The sequence below is a fragment of the Misgurnus anguillicaudatus genome, chromosome 23 (genome assembly GCF_027580225.2).
Source record: "Misgurnus anguillicaudatus chromosome 23, ASM2758022v2, whole genome shotgun sequence".
NCBI classification, from domain to species: domain Eukaryota; kingdom Metazoa; phylum Chordata; class Actinopteri; order Cypriniformes; family Cobitidae; genus Misgurnus; species Misgurnus anguillicaudatus.
The window spans coordinates 14069011-14080123 of record NC_073359.2 but is presented as its reverse complement, the minus strand read 5'-3'; the positions used below and the strand labels follow the sequence as shown (position 1 = coordinate 14080123).

The 11113-nt window shown below is 41.8% G+C and overlaps 1 long non-coding RNA gene across 1 annotated transcript; it reads right to left on the bottom strand.

Annotated features, from left to right (window-relative positions):
• Positions 1 to 3301: 3301 nt before the first annotated feature.
• LOC141359279 (uncharacterized) lies at positions 3302 to 4091 on the bottom strand. The gene is made up of 3 exons (XR_012365693.1): positions 3935 to 4091; positions 3795 to 3854; positions 3302 to 3688 (listed from the first exon to the last, which is right to left on the bottom strand). It is a non-coding gene; the product is annotated as an uncharacterized lncRNA (long non-coding RNA).
• Between the last annotated feature and the right edge of the window lie 7022 nt (positions 4092 to 11113).

Sequence of the window (11113 nt, the reverse complement as noted above, 5' to 3'; positions counted from 1 at the left end):
TGAGGGGCTGTGACGCTTTTAACTAAATCGAGCATGTGTGATCCAGGAATCAATCTACCTTTAAACACAAACTCTCCCGAATCAGTCCATGATGTGATGTCCTTAGTTTTAGATAATTTATCCAAAATGTATCGAACATTTTTAACACTTCTCTGTGGAACATTCTTTAAAATGTCATCAGCAACATTAGACAAGGTATCCGGCGGATTCACAGGACCCGTCATAACAGGGTTTTCATTTTCAATGTGAACAGGCTGTGGAAGAGTTAATGTTAATGTGGTGGTCTCCCTGTCCGCTTGTCTAGAAAGGTTTAAAAATCTCTGCAAAACACCTGTATACATCTTAGCTTTTTCATATGTGTCCAGATCAGACCTGTAGAGAATATTTCTTATGGTCATGTCCAAGTCATTTTCCACGGTATGTTGAATAGACTCACGAGGAGGAGCAGTTTTCAACTTATCCAGCTGGTGTTGCGGAACTAAAAACATTTTCTCTGCATACTCCATCAGCAAATACTTATTTAGAGGTGATCAAACTGGTAATGAAAGGTATTGCTACGCTTAAAAGTGGTAACAAAAAACCTCCTTGTTGATTGATTAACCTTCTTTTTCTACCAACGCCAACCTTCTTATCTGCAACAATTTTGATTTCGTTACTTCTTCTCTTCAGTTTCCGATATTGTAGCGGGGTGAGTGGTATATTGCCATGAAGGACATTTAAAGCTACTTCGCACAATGTAACAATGAACTCGTCTGTAGCAACCTCTAAAATAACACGTCTTTGTCGAGGTGTAGCCTTTAATAATAGCTTTAAAATAGATAGGTTTCTTAAAAGCAAATCTGTTCTGAGACGATACTGCTCTGGAGTTTTAGCTTTAAAGTCAATCAGTAGGTAGCCGAAGGGGTTGCTGGTAGCATCTTCATAACATTCCATGAAAAATTTAGTATTTCGAGGGTACATCTGTCTGGCTAACACGTTAATTTGAGTATTATCTCTGGGGTTTTTAAACAGCACCATATAATTGGTGTTCAAGCTGATGGTCCTGCTGGATTTACCTTGACAAAACAAGTTCTGGACAATATACAATGCACTTAAATTTTTGTGGTGTACATAATTTGTAAATACTCTTTCAACTTCAGAATTACCACTAGCATCTTTCATAACATCGTCTAAAATTAAAAAATGTATCTTGTTTGGTGGAAACAAAGAGTCGTCATTTAGATTCTGTGGAATTCCTTCAATAAATTTAATGTCAAACATTTTCATCAAATCATCATACATTGGCTGCCAACAATCATAAATTAACACAATATTTTCAATATTTTTAGAAACAATTTTCTCAGCGTTTTGTAACAGCATTTTTACAAAGAATGTCTTTCCAGAGAATGAGGGCCCTGAAATGACCATGGAGAAAGGATGCTGAATTCTGAAATCAAACCCCTCTATAGCTTGCATACCCAGATTACCGTAAGACATGTTTCAATATCCGAACAGACTCGACGTGTAATCTTTATTCAATATTCTTTTGACATAAACGACACGGAACTTCTTAACAACTGACTTGTTTTTCAGTGTGAAATTCTTTTTATTTCTGACATACGAGCCCCTCCATTCAAACTTCTTGCTATTGATACATGCAGTTGCAAACTGTCATCTACCAACACCTGTTCATTACTTTGTGCAACCGATTCAAACTGATCGATAAAACGATTTTCATCATAGTCGTTACCGGGACACAGTATAGTGTTAACGTCAGATTTGAGACTGTCGCCTTTTAGACTGATATTAATGAAGCAATTATCACCTCCTATCTGCCTAGAGAATGAAACCATTTCCGACAGAATATTTTGAACAAATATAGTGTACGCTGCCAAATCTGTGGTTATGATCTTGCGCAAATTTAGATTTCTGTGGATTTCTAGACCATTAAAATAGGGTCTCGGGACTATTGTGTAATCACTTACTGTCCCTCCATCACGCACTAGCGTGTCCACGTCACTCTGACTTAAACCCATAAGGGTGTCTGTCGTGTTAGAATTATCAGTAGGATTTACTACGCCATAACCTGTTTGTAACAAATTTGTTTCAAATCTTTGTTCATATGACCGATTCATTTCATTTTGCCTTTCACGTATTTGTTCGTATGTTAGGTCTACCCTCGCAGGCACAGGTTCTAAAATCTGATATGGATATGACCGAATCATTTCGTTTACCGTTTCAAGTAATTGGTCTTGTGCGGCAGCAAACATTTCAGCCTCAGTCTCATGCCTAGCCCTTACAGTAGGTATTTCTTGACAGCTATGTAGATCATCATCTGAATGCACTCTTTTACCAGCCATTTTCAAAAATATTTAGAACTTCTCCAGGATTACACAGATATTTTCTCTGATTATACCCAAAATAGCATTACAAATTAACGTTAGCCATTGTCGATATAGCCAAACAAAAATAAAAAATAAAAAACACTTAAATTACTCTTAACCGTAATAAAACTAGCAATCCCAAAAAAAATATATATATATCGCAATTAAACCGGTATCACAAAATAGTAGAAAACCTCTGTAACAACACGTATTTCAACTATAAACCAGCATCACCAAAAATAACCAAATACATATTTAAAAACACATTTAAAACAGCTTCGCAAAATAGTAGAAAAAACCAAGCAACACCAAAATAATCAAAACATATTTAAAAACACATTTAAAACAGCTTCGCAAAATAGTAGAATAAAACCCAGCAACACCAAAAATAATCAAAACATATTTAAAAAACACATTTAAAACAGCTTTGCAAAATAGTAGAATAAAAACCCAGCAACAACAACACTTATTTCAACTATAAACCATTATTGTGTGAAACAGCATCTTTAACTTGTTGAATCAGAATTACCGTGCTTCGCTGTACGTCGAATTCCTTTCTCTGGGCTTTTTCAACGTCCACCAATCGATCAAGCAGCACTCTGTTCACCAAGTTTTGTTCTTCAGAAGTCTTTTTGTGAGCTTCAAATATAAGTCTGGTCAATAACTCTTGATCTTTAGACCACGAAATTATGGCAGCGATGCCTTCAGTCAGTCTTCTCAGCAATACGTCTTGATCTGTACACCTTGAAATTATGGCAGCGATGCCTTCAGCCTGTCTTCTCACTCGGGCTGTCAACTCATTGATGAAATGTTCCTGGTTTGTAGGTAGAGATGTTTCAAAAATCACAGAAGATTCATCCTCAACACATTTGGCATCCAACCACATTTGGCAGATTAACAGCCACAGATGTCTGCGAGTCCAAAGACGATGACAGTACGGTATTAACTACCGGTACTATTGCATCACCGTTAGCTTCTGAGCCCCTAGCCAACGCTGCATACCATGAATTTGTGACATCTCCAGCTCCTAACAGGTTTTCTGTATAGAAATCTGTTTAAATACAGCAAGATTAGTATACTACAACACCACAGTATTTAAAAATCGAATATTTAGTCATATAAATCACACTTACCAACTGTTTTAATGAAATCTGTGGTAGTATCCAGAGGTTGCGCATCAGAAACTAGTGTATGGGCAGGGCATGCCCTTTTATCACAGGTATTAGAACGGGCCTGCTTACGTTTCCGACTAAGACTAAGTCTTGAAGATTTTGTAGAGGTTTTCTGTGGTACAAATCCTGGTTGTGTGACTAGTAATGCAGCATCTACATGTATAAAACAGAAAGAAAAGTTTTTTCAAAAAGAATTAAGACACATGTAACAGTCAATAATACACATTAAAGAGATGTAAAGATCAAATAATATAGTCACCTTGCAGTTCACAGCCCTCATTAAAGCCTTGAGAACCCTCATTTATTGCGGGGTTATTAACTATGGGTATAAAAGTGTAAAAAAATGTAAGTATCACGTTTTTCAGAAAATCTGAATGTATAATTAAAACACAGTATTACCTTGCAGATCGCTGGTCCTAGTGTCGCTTTGCTCTTCAATATTTATCAAAGTAGAATTCACTAATTTGGAATAAACGTGTAATATAAAATATACATACATAAACGCGCTCATATGATCATTCAGGAAATTTACTTGAAAATATACTTAAAACACTTACAAAGCTGGTCGATCTGTTCAAAATGTTGGCAGGGAGGTAGCGTTTTTAAAATTCCTGTATCGTATACATACACATTTAAAAGCCTGTTAAATGTTAAAAATAAAAACAAAATAAGACTGTTTTTACAAATGAAGATAACTTGGTATATCAAACATGATAAATAAAACATTTAAAACAAACAAAATAACTTACCAGCGAGTCCTGAGTCCATTGTTTGAGAAAAATAAAACAAGGCCTCTTTAATATAACTGAGAGAAAGAGATGTCCTCGCGAAAATCAATTGTAAGGGCCCAAATGAGAATCCAACCTTTTGAACTACGGAGGCGGTGCTTGCCAGACTCAGGAGGCCATACCCCACATATTTACATGACACAAACCCCACCCTATATTTTATTTGGCTATTTATTTTTAAACCTTTTACAAATAAGATTATCAACTATAAATATAAGCTTCTCTAGTAAATTATAGATAATTATACATTTATAATGTAAAGAATATATCTTCATGAAAACTGATGGGAAAAAGAACAAACTAGACAAGCCTGTAGTTAAAAGTATAATTACTTATCACTGTTAAAAGAATACATTTAATATATTAACATTTTAAACAGTATAAGACAAATGACATAACATTTCACCCGCGCATACTTATAACGATATGTATACGACTTTTTATTTGTGTAGACATCTAAAGCACAAAAGAATAAGCAATGCTATGCTTAAATCTACTTTTTAATTGAATTACATTTAAACACTACAATTCAAAAGATCTGTTTTCCCCAAGAAAAAAGGTGTGTGTTTAAGAAAGGATGAATTCATATATCAAGGAAGGACCTTTTGGCTTGAGTAGACACTAAGTCTACAGGGAAAGGAAATGTCTTAACACCTAACCGAGTTCCTAAACTTTTATTCTATTGATCTATATTATTATTATTGTAAAACCATGGCACCTTATTTGTGGGAGATTACAGAGACTGCAAGGAAGTAATATTTGAATATCAAGGAAGGACCTTTGCCGTGAGTAGACACTAAGTCTGCAGGGAAAGGAAATGTCTTAACACCTCGCATAGGTCGTAAAGTATAGATCTATTGATCTACTGTATATTATTATTGTAAAACCATGGCACCTTGTTTGTGGGAGATGACAGAGACTGCAAGGAAGTAATATTTGAATATCAAGCAAGGACCTTTGCCGTGAGTAGACACTAAGTCTGCAGGGAAAGGAAATGTCTTAACACCTCGCATAGGTCGTAAAGTATAGATCTATTGATCTATATTATTATTGTAAAACCATGGCACCTTGTTTGTGGGAGATGACAGAGACTGCAAGGAAGTAATATTTGAATATCAAGCAAGGACCTTTGCCGTGAGTAGACACTAAGTCTGCAGGGAAAGGAAATGTCTTAACACCCCGCATAGGTCGTAAAAGTATAGATCTATTGATCTAGATTTTTTGTAATACCATGGCACCTTGTTTGTGGTAGATGACAGAGACTGCAAGGAAGTTATATTTGAATATCAAGGAAGATCCTTTGGCGTGAGCAGACACTTAGTCTACAGGGGGAAAGGAAATGTCTTAACGCCTAGCCGAGTTCCTAAACTTTTATTCTATTAAACTGTACCGACGTATCAGAAGTCTTGGGGCGTGACCCAGTTAGACGACGATGAATGACATGGAAGAAAAGATTTACATTACAACCTTCAAGACAGGAAGACAACAGCTTATTCAATTGAGCTCCTAACCGGTACCTCTTTTAAAAAATCTACCTAAATACTATTACAATTTATTTTATTTAACATTGTTTCTTCATCAGGTCTTCTTATTTCTTTAATCATATGTATTGATTTATACACAGACATTATGCTTAAAAGCAAAACATTCTGGCATACAGTTCTAACTTATCTTTTTTACTATCTTCTGATTTCTTCAAACACTCACACAGGAGAGGGGAGGCGTGAAACAACAGAGACTATAGGACACCTGGACAAACATCATTTCCTGAGTAATTTCCGGAGTAATTTCCGGGGTATAAACATTAATTGCCACCATAATATTTTATTACAGGAAGCAAACATCTCATAAGGTGTTAGGTCGTAAATCAGGGCCATAAATCATAATTTTGACACATGGTACATCATATTTTCTTCTTTCATTTCACTACTTAGACTCTTCTTCATTTTCACTTATCATTCAATAAAATTATTCATTTTATCACTACCTCAGTCTACAAATGTTTTTGAGCCTGGGTTACACCCTCCCCCCTTAAAATCTTGCAAGTCCCTTTGCACATCCTTAGTGAGTACATACTCTTGAGACACAGGACAACTCAATTGGGAATGTTCTTGCAAGGACTCTGAAAAAGCATCATTCAGACCTTGAAGAAGGGACTGAACTATTGTAATCAGAGGATTTCCTAATTTAGGGTAAGTCAAGACCTTGGGTTTCTCTCTAATTCTGGTAGATCTTCTTAGCTCATTTCCATCTATGATCTTCTCAGGTTCTTGGACTCCTGTACTAGTTTCAGCAACTTTAACATTGTTTGATTCCTCTTCAGCTGAACCAGATCTATCCATGGGTGATTCTCTATGACACCGAGGTAGCTGAATGAGTTAGCTGGACTGTGTTCTCTCTTTCAGGTTCGACTTCAAGATGTCACAAGGTGACGATCTTTTCAGGGGCAGAACCAAAGTTAGGGAAGTTTGGTTCCGCCCGGAAGGTTTCCCACCGGGCCGCATTCGAGGACGAACCTTCTCACTTCCTGGTTTCCAGGGAAACCTAATCGGGCTTTACGAGCCACAGGTGAGAAGAGTTAAGTAAGCGAAGTGTGATTGGAGGCTGTGGGAAAGGGAGAGGAATAAATAGCTCTGCTGAAACACAAAGAAGAGTGCGGAGTTCAGACACGAGAGGCGATCGACACGGGGAAAGCTCCTCTGCCTAAGGCAGAGAGACGACCCGCACCTTTTGAAGAGCCCGCAGGCTCTGTTGATCCGGGCTGCGCTACGAAGCGCGCGGAAAGAGGACAGGAGCCACGAGAGGCGAAAGAAAGGCAGGACGGGAAGAGAGAGTAAAGGAGCACCCCGAAGAGAGCTTTTTATTGCTGGAACTATTGATTGTGAAGTCATCGCGAACCTTAAAGGTTGTGAGGAGAACGAACACATGACGGATTGAGACGAAGTGAAAAAGGGAATTTAAACCGGCATCGCTGTGAGTACCTAGATCTAGCTGGTATTAACCTGGCTTATGTTAACTCCCTCCAGGAGAAGGAGGACGGCCCTACCCCTCATAGAGCGTGGTGGGTGAGCCGAGGAAATACTTACTGAAGCAGACACAACAATGACACCACTATCTGGGCCGCATATTTCAATCGCCATATCTGAACGAAGCGAAGTAAGGGAAGACGGGCGTCTTTTTCGTACACTTGGAGTGGTGGGTGAGTCTTTGTGCTGTGGAAACCTTTATTTTAGACGTGGTGCTGTATATTGCTGTGGGTTGCTGTGTATTGCTGTGTGTCTTGTCAGATCATCCCCCGCCTTCACGCACTTCGTCGAGAGAAGATAAAGAGGCTGCTGGCTTTAGCTCAGTTCAGTACAGCATACGTTGTGAGCGTGCTTCGGGCCTCCAGAAATAGTACGGTGCCCAGAAACGATTTTCCCCTGTCTAGACCTCGGGCGGATGTGAAGAGTGGCGGTGAAGAGCCGAGGAAACAGCAGAGGTGTGAGTACGATTTGGGGCTATTATTATTGACGTTTTCGATTGCATAAACATTGTTGTTGCAGAGAGAGAGGTGACGTAAATCCATCGTCCCGTGGCCTCTACAAAGGGGCGCCCCTGTCCAGAGTTCGAACGCCGGACGGTAACGAGGAAAGGGCAGCGCTCGGCCCGGTAAGACGTTGGGATATTCCACCCCTCTGCCACCATCTAGCGGTCGTGAGGGTTCGCCCCCGACACCACCTAGGAACTACCTACCCCATCGCACGTCCCGCCGACTGCTGTAAGTCCGCCACTGCTGCCTGTGTGCCTATTTAATCTCTTAAGCTGTCGATCCATAGAGACGGAGCATGCACTGTATCCGGTATACCTGTGGAGAGAAGAGAAGAGAGAGTGAATAATCTGAGGAGAAATCGAGCAAAACCTGTACCTACGGTACACTGAGTCCAGCCGAGAGGTGAGAGCCAATCAAAGCAAACTAACTGTGCTTCTGTGTCCAAGTCGATACCTGTGGAGAGAAGAGGAGAGAGAGTGAATAACCTGAGGAGAAATCGAGCAAAACCTGTACTTACGGTACGCCGAGTCCAGCCAAGAGGTGAGAAACATCCATAGCAGAGTAACTGTGCCTCTTGTGTTTCCAGCTGATGCCTGTGGAGAGAGAGAGACAAAATGAGCGACACGAAGAGGAACTGTGTGAAATCCAGCCGGCGAAAATAACGAGAGCCTAAAGAGGCCGTTATTTTAAGTTCCCCTTCCTCCCTCCCCTATTTATTATTTTAAGTAATTTAAATAAAGTACATTTTAATTTTATGCTTACCTTGTGTGTCTGGTCATTGGGGTGGCTTTGGGAATCTCCTCGAGGTGGAGAAAGGGGCGTGACCTTATTAATATCTGGGTCCACCCCTACCTGTGACAGATGTCACCGGGTGACTTAGGGCGGAACCGAAAATGGAGAGGAGAGGTTCCGCCCGGACAGATTTTTTTTAATGCACCGGTTTACTTCCTGGTTCTCCATAGCAACAAATGAGCCAAATTCGCTACAGGTGCAACGAATTAGAGAAACGAAGTGTGATTGGAGGTTGCGGGAAGATGAAGCATTTAAATAGCTCTGTGGGACCACAAAGAGGGAAGCGATGTACACGAGAGGCGATTGACACGGGGGAGCTCCTTTGCCAAAGGCAAAACAAAGACAAGCACCTTTTGAAGAGCCCGAAGGCTCTGTTGATCCGGGGATCGCTGAAGCGAGCGGAAAGAGGACAGAGCCACAGGAGGCGAAAGGAAGGCAAGCCGTGGATCTTTTAAAAGGAGCACCCCGAAGGGTTCGTTGTTGGTGTGTATTGAAGTGCTGAGTTGTGCTCGCCTGATACGCTGATCGATCGCTATACTTGCTCTCTCTCTCGTCTTGTGTTATGGATATATGTTGATGGGGATACCGAACACCTTATAGGTTGAAGAACGAACGAATAGTGACATCTAGAGAAGGGAAACAAAGGAAGAGGATACGTATTGCTGTGAGTAAACACCCGTGGGAAAAGTGTGTTTTGGCGATTGAAAACCGCCCTGCCAGTGCATCTGAAGTATTTGCGACGTGGATTTACGTAAGGAAGCGTGGGACAAAGGAAGTACGGCAGCCGTGAGTAGCCAAACCAAATTATTATCGGAACGAATTGTACATTGTCTGACTTGTAAATCTTTCGAGTGCCTCCAAGAGAGGGAGGGCGGCCCTACCCCTGAGCCAGTGTGGTGGGTGAGCCGAAGGATCCTTTATGAAGCAGCTACAGTGACGAAACAAACACTAGGCCGTGTTATCATCGCCGGATTCTGCCCAGAGCGAAGTGGAGGAAGACGGGCGTCTTATTTGTGTGCACTGAGCGTGGTGGGTGAGTCTTTGGATGTAGAAATTTTCACTTTGAAGTGGTGCTGTGTAATGCTGTGTATTGCAGTGAAATTGCTGTGTCTTGTCAGACGTATCCCCGCCTCCACTCACTCGTCAAGGGAGGACGAAGAGGCAAGCGGTCCTAGAGCAAACTTGTAAATAATTATGCTGTGAGTGTGCTTCAATTTTGAATAACAGAGTGGCATCCTGGAGTGATTTCGCAGCCGAACACTCGGCGGACTTTATTGAGTGGTGGTGAAGAACTGTAGAGTTGGCAGTGTGTGAGTATTACCAATAATATTGCTCCCTTACCTGTGTAATTTCATCGTCGCAGAGCTAGAGGCGAAGGAGATCTGCCGCCCCGAGGTCTCTACAAAAGGGCGCCCCTGTCCAGTGTTCGATCGCCCAACGGGTACCGAGGAAAGGGCAGCGCTCGACCCGGTGTGACGGTGTGACGTTCTCGCCCCTCTGTAGACCAACGAGCTCGCCGAGAGGGTTTGTCCCCGGCGTCATATAGGAACTATTGTCCGGCTGACACACTGTGGACGCCAGCTGCCGTAAGTCCGCCACCCTGTAAAGTTTATACTAACCTGCTAAGTCTGTCGATCAACAGAGACGAAGAGTGTGCCGTGTATATCGACCTGAGAGGAGCCACCATTGAAGATCACGTGCTTACAGTATGACGCAAAGAGGTGAGAGAGCCATTTGAGATCGATTCACTGTGTCCTTGTGTCCCAGCTGCCGTCTGTGGAGAGAGAGAGAACGAGGGTGAGCGCTAAGGAAACGAGCTGTGGAGGAACCTACACTTACCAAGAGCTGTAGCCAGCGAAGAGGTGAGAGAGCCATTTGAGATCGATTCACTGTGTCCTTGTGTCCCAGCTGCCGTCTGTGGAGAGAGACAACGAGCGTGAGCGCTAAGGAAACGAGCTGGGGAGGAACCTACACTTACCAGGAGCTGTAGCCAGCAAGGAGGTGAGAGAGCCATTTGAGATCGGTTCACTGTGTCCTTGTGTCCCAGCTGCCGTCTGTGGAGAGAGAGAAAACAAGCGTGAGCGCTAAGGAAACGAGCTGTGGAGGAAACCTACACTTACCAAGAGCTGTAGCCAGCGAAGAGGTGAGAGAGCCATTTGAGATCGATTCACTGTGTCCTTGTGTCCCAGCTGCCGTCTGTGGAGAGAGAGACAACAAGCGTGAGCGCTAAGGAAACGAGCTGTGGAGGAACCTACACTTACCAAGAGCTGTAGCCAGCGAAGAGGTGAGAGAGCTATTTGAGATCGATTCACTGTGTCCTTGTGTCCCAGCTGCCGTCTGTGGAGAGAGAGAAAACAAGTGTGAGCGCTAAGGAAACGAGCTGTGGAGGAATCTACACTTACCAAGAGCTGTAACCAGCGAAGTGGTGAGAGAGCCATTTGAGTTGGATTCACTGTGTCCTTGTGC